At 41.7% G+C, this 6046-nt stretch overlaps 1 protein-coding gene across 4 annotated transcripts in view; it reads right to left on the bottom strand.

Annotated features, from left to right (window-relative positions):
• The window catches only part of gaa2 (alpha glucosidase 2), an 84615-nt gene that overhangs the window by 67297 nt on the left and 11272 nt on the right, over nt 1-6046 (bottom strand). The window contains exon 1 of one of the 4 annotated variants that reach the window (XM_043711831.1): nt 814-939. The exons of 2 other annotated variants lie outside the window; for them this stretch is intronic. The gene's annotated coding sequence lies outside the window, so the exon portion shown is untranslated. Of the gene's footprint in view, nt 1-813; nt 940-6046 lie in introns of those variants that run through there. One more of the 4 variants, XM_043711828.1, reaches the window with a different exon arrangement.

Below are 6046 nucleotides of genomic sequence, written 5' to 3'. Positions count from 1 at the left end.
CTATTATTCTTACAGATAACTGAAATCTCCTTATTAATTTGTTTCTCAATTTTCCTCTGACGACTATGGGGTCTATAATACAATCCCAATAAGGTGATCATCCCTTTCTTATTTCTCAGTTCCACCCAAATAACTTCCCTGGATGTATTTCTGGGAATATCCTCCCTCAGCACAGCTGTAATGCTATCCTTTATCAAAATGGTCACTTGCAGTCAAGGGATGACTTGACATTAACGAAGGCTATTGAAGAGACAAGCTGAGGTTAGGAAGTAAAGTTGATTGGCTATTCAGGGTGACAGGGAAAACCACATGCCAACAATGGAGTATGTTCATTTCAAAAGGAGAGAAATGACCAGACAAAAATAGGGGAGGCAGGAAATGTGTGCATCAACTAACTGTATTAGTGTTGGGAAAAAATACCCTGGTATTGGTGTCGGGAGAAAAACACTGGTGCAAATGTTGTCCCGCCAATGCGGCCAAATATCATTTTTACAAGAACTTCATACTACTATCTCAGGATTCAATTAAGCAATGCCTTTTCTTAGCACACCAGACAAAAATATAATCAACGCTTTTTCAGAGAGGGACATAGTGGCAAGCCGAATTTTAACAGAAAATCCATTTAAAGAGCAACACTTGCATTGCCAGCATTGTATTTATAAAAACAGCAGTGCTGCTAGTAATGGATAGCTTATCCACAGGGCCCCTTGTAAATTACTCTCATACAGCCTGCCCAATGCAATATATTTGTCATATCTGTAAACACACACAGCCCTCTTACATGAACCTTCGGCAATGTATAGACATGCTTACTTCACTTGTTGTTGCTGAATGATGAGTTCCTCTGGATCTTGTAGACAGAAAGCCAACAGTGTTATGTGTCTTTCACCCTGCGTTTTTCCAAACTGTTTCAACCTTTGCCCTTCCAGAAGCTTTTCAATGCTGCTTTGAGGCTCTTTCCCATTTATATGTCGCACAGTGCCCTCTGCTGGAATCATTGCAAGATACAACCTCAGTCCTTCCCGCCCCAAGGAGCATCAAAGATTTGACCTTAGACACAGTCAATTTAACAGGGTTAAATTGCAGGGGAGTGTATTCACTCCAGTTAACTGAATGCTTCCCATTGAGTGTGTTATCTCAAAGCAGTCAGTCACCATGAACACATGAAATTAAGTAAAGGGATTTTTGTACACAGGCCAGAATGGGAAAAATCCAGAACATAGGAATATGCTTATAAAATTAGAGCTACAGCAATTAGGAGTAAACATTTTGTTTTACTTAAAAGATAATGGCAGTGTGTAGCATGTATAAGATTCACTACAGCAGTTTGCCCAGGCTCCTTCAGGAACACTTTGCAAATCTGTGATTTTTGTCTACCTGGAAGGACAAGGTCAGGAGACACAGGGAAACATCATTACCTGCAAGTTCCTCTCCAAGTCACAAACTTCTCTGACTCGGAAAAATATCACTGTTCCATCACTGTTGCTGGATTAAATTTATGGAACTACCTTCTTTACAGCACTGTGGGTGTATCCATCCCATATGAACTGCAGCAGTTTAAGAAGGCCACTGCTTCACTGCCACCTGTTCAAAGGCAATTAAGTTGGGCAAAAAGTAATGTCCACATCCATGAAGAGGAGTAAAAGCCAACTGGAATTATCCCTGTCCAAAAAGATTTAGGATACATGTTCAATTACATAGAATGAACAGAAATGAAACAGATCATTAGGCCCAAGTGTTAGTTACTGTCCTCCACATCAGCTTTCTTCCTCTGGCCCATTTCATTTCACCCTCTAGTCTTCCTTCATGTGCTTTTCTAGTTTCCCCTCAAATGCCACATTTATTTGTCCGAACTGCGTGTTGTTTTAAAAGGAAAATCTGCATGTACATACCATTTAGGAGACAATCTGACATCTAAAAGCACTCTGCAGCCAATGAAGTACTTTTTGAAGCAAAGGGACAGTTTGTAATGCAAAAATCAGAACAGCCAATTGATGCACAGTAAGCTCCCATATGCAGCAATATGGCAATGACCAGGTTATTAGTACAATGTTGACTAAGAGATAAACATTACCCTGGACACTCGTATCACTACTGCTCTTTTTCAAAACGGTGCCATGGAAGTTTTCATTTCCAGTGATCAGACAGGTGGCACGTCAGTTTAACAGTGCACCCAATGATAGAATCATTGACCATTCTCACTACTTCATTGGAATGTCAGCTTTGATCTTTGTATGTAAGACCTGGAATGAGATCAGATCCTTGTGACTCATGGACAAGAGTATTACCAACAGATCCACAGTTGTTTCAAGTCTGTAGGCTCCCCACTTTCGAGATAAAGAATTCCTTATTCAATTTTATGGATGCTTACACATTTATCTCCCAGTTGTGGACTTGCCATTATCGTCAAGAAAGACAGCAATGCCTCTACTTCCTCAGGAGGCTAAGGAAATTTGATATGTCCATAAAGACGCTCACAACCTTTTAACAGATGCACTATAGAAAGCATCCAATCTGATTTGATTTGATTTATTATTGTCAGGTGTACCTAGGTACAGTGAAAAGTTTTGTTTTGTATGCAGTACAGGCAGATCATACCATACAAAGATCATAGGGTGAAGGAATAGAGTGAGGAATACAAAATTACGGGTGCAAAAGGAGGTGCAGAAAAGCAAGATCAACATTAAATTTGAAATTTGAGAGGTCCATTCAGAAGTCTAACAACGAGAACGAAGCAGTTCTTAAACCTGTTGTCACATGTGTTTAAGCTTTTGTATCTTCTGCCTGATGAAAGAGGTTGGAAGAGATTGTAACCAGGGTAGGAGGGGTCTTTGATGATGTTGGCTGCCTTTCCAAGACAGTGAGAAGTAAAGATGGAGTCAATGGACGGAAGGTTGGCTTGCATGGTGGTCTGGGCTGTGTTCACACATCCCTGTAGTTTCTTACGGTCCTGGGCAGAACAGTTGCCGTGCCAAGCCGTGATGCATCCAGGTAGAATGCTTCCTATGGTGCATCTATAGAAGTTGATGAGAGTCCTCATGACATGCCAAATTTCCTTAGCCTCCTGAGGAAGAGGAGGCATTATTATGCCTTCTTGACCATCACATCAATATGGGTGGTCCAGGACAGATATTTGGTGATGATCCTCCTCGGAACTTAATGCTCTTGACCATCTCCACCTCAGCTCCACTGAGGTAGAAAGGGACATGTCCTCCTCCTTGATTCCTGAAGTCAATGATTAGCTTTTTAGTTTTGCTGACATTGAGACAGAGAGAGAGAGATTGTCCTCACACCACACACTTCATCTCTTTCCTGTATTCTGTCTTATCATTGTTTGATATCCGGCCTACAACGATGGTGTTGTCAACGCACTTGTAGATGGAGTTTTGACAAAACTTAGCAACACAGTCATGAGTATATAAGGAGTACAGTACTGGGTTGTGTACGCAGCCTTGCAGGATGCCAGTGCTGGGGATTGTCATGGCGGAAGTGTTGTTGCCTGTCCTCACTGATTGTAGTCTGTGGGTCAGGAAGCCGATAATCCAGTTGAAGAGGGTGGAGTCAAGACATGGGTCTCAAAGTTTGGAGATATCTTTGGTTGGAATTATAGTGTTGAAGGTGGAGCTGTAATCGATAAGTAGAGGCCTGACATAGGTATCCTTATTATCCTGATGTTCCAGGGATGAGTGTAGAGCCAGGGAAATGGCAGCTGCCAGGGATCTGTTGTGCCAGTTGTCAATTTGTAAGAGATCAACACAGACTGGGAAGCTAGTGTTGATATGAGCCATAGTCGAGAGTGTGTTGCTGGAAAAGCACAGCAGGTTAGGCAGCATCCGAGGAGCAGGAAAATCAACGTTTCGGGCCAAAGCCTTCATCAGGAACTCCCAATGAAGGGCTCTGGCCCGAAATGTCGATTATCCTGCTCCTCGGATGCTGCCCGACCGGCTGTGCTTTTCCAGCAATACACTCTCAACTCTAATCTCCAGCACCTGCAGACCTCACTTTCTCCTAGTTGATATGAGGTATAACTAACCTCTAAAAGCACTCCGCAATTATGGAGGTCAGAGCCATCATCTGGGTTCATCACAGCGTCATATGACAACTGCTCTCCCTGAGACTGAAAGAAACTTTAGAGAGTCTGAACATAGCCAGTCCATCACACAAACCAACGTCTCATCCATTGACTTCATCGATACTTCCTGCTGCCTTGGGAAAGCAACCAACATAAATCAAAGATCCCTCCCACCCCGGTTATACTCTCTTCCACCTATTTTTATAAGATATAAAAGATATAAACCTTTGTGTACACTTACAAACAGATTCAAGAACAATTTCTTTCCCGCTGTTATCAGACTTTTAAATGGACCTCTTTAACGTTAATGTTGGTCTCTCTCTGCACCTTCTTGGCAGCTGTAACATAGTATCCTGCACTCTGTTCTTTAACCTGATGCACTTCTATACAGTAATATGATCTGCCCGTAGAGCACGCAAGACAACACTTTTCACTGTTCCCAGGGTACACCTGACAATAATAAATCAAATCAAATCAAATCAAATCAGGTGGAAACATCTTCTCTACGTAAACCCTATTCATCCCCTTCAGAATTTTCAAAACCAGTCTTAGGTCACTCCTCAGCCTTCTAATTTCTGGCAAAAACAAAACTCAGCCCCCTATACAACCTCTCCTGCTCTTTATAATCATTCGGTTCTCGTATCAACTCTGGAAGTCATTGACGCAGCTTCTCAAGAGCCTCTATATTATTTTTGTAGACGGAGATCAGAACTGTTGGAACTATCAAAAGATTCATAGATTTTTGATGGGTAAGGGAATCTAGGAGCATGAAGCAAAAGTGAGTAAATTGTGCTCAGGTACAGATTAGCCATGCCTTGTTGGAGTATCAAAAGAGAACGAAGGCTGGACGACAATGAAGAGAGATGCACACCACAGTCTGACAGGATGTCACTTCTGATTTTGGGTGGAGTTGTTTCACTGCTGTGGCATGAATAGAAAGCTGACAGGAGACATTCAAAAGGGCCATGCAGGAAAGACGAGCATGGACCTGTGAAATGACAATATGTTGAGGGAGGATGTTCCCAGAAATACATCCAGGAAAGCTATTTGGGGGGAACTGAGAAATAAGAAAGGGATGATCATCTTATTGGGATTGTATTATAGACCCCCTAATAGTCAGAGGGAAATTTAGAAACATACTTGTAAGGAGATCTCAGCTATCCATAAGAATAATAGGGTGGTTACGGTAGGGGATTTTAACTTTCCAAACATAGACTGGGAATGCCATAGTGTTAAGTGTTTGGATGAAGAAGAATTTGTTAAGTGTGTACAAGACAATTTTCTGATTCAGAATGTGGATAAACGTACTAGAGAAGGTGAAAAACTTGACTTACTCTTGGAAAATAAGGCAGGGCAGGTGACTGAGGTGTCAGTGGGGGAGCACTTTGGGGCCAGCGACCATAATTCTGTTAGATTTAAAATAATGATGGAAAAGGATAGACCAAATCTAAAAGTTGAAGTTCTAAATTGGAGAAAGGCCAATTTTGATGGTAATAGGCAAGAGCTTTCGAAAGCTGATTGGGCGCAGTTGTTCACAGGTAAAGGGATGGCTGGAAAATGGGAAGCCTTCAGAAATGAGATAACGAGAATCCAAAGAAAGTACATTCCTGTTAGGGTGAAAGGAAAGGTTGGTAGGTATAGGGAATGCTGGATGACTAAAGAAATTGAGGGTTTGGTTAAGAAAAAGAAGGAAGTATATGTCAGGTATAGACAGGATAGATTGAGTGAATACTTAGAAGAGTACAAAGGAAGTAGGAGTACATTTAAGAGGGAAATCAGGAGGGCAAAAAGGGGACATGAGACAGCTTTGGCAAATAGAATTAAGGAGAATCCAAAGGGTTTTTACAAATACATTAAGGACAAAAGGGTAACTAGGGAGAGAATAGGGCCCTTCAAAGATCAGCAAGGTGACCTTTGTGTGGAGCCGCAGAAAATGGGGAAGATACTAAATGAGTATTTTGCATCAGTATTTAC

The sequence above is a fragment of the Chiloscyllium plagiosum genome, chromosome 21 (genome assembly GCF_004010195.1).
Source record: "Chiloscyllium plagiosum isolate BGI_BamShark_2017 chromosome 21, ASM401019v2, whole genome shotgun sequence".
Lineage (NCBI taxonomy): Eukaryota > Metazoa > Chordata > Chondrichthyes > Orectolobiformes > Hemiscylliidae > Chiloscyllium > Chiloscyllium plagiosum.
Note: the sequence above shows the minus strand (reverse complement) of the source record. Positions and strands in the feature narration are given on the sequence as shown.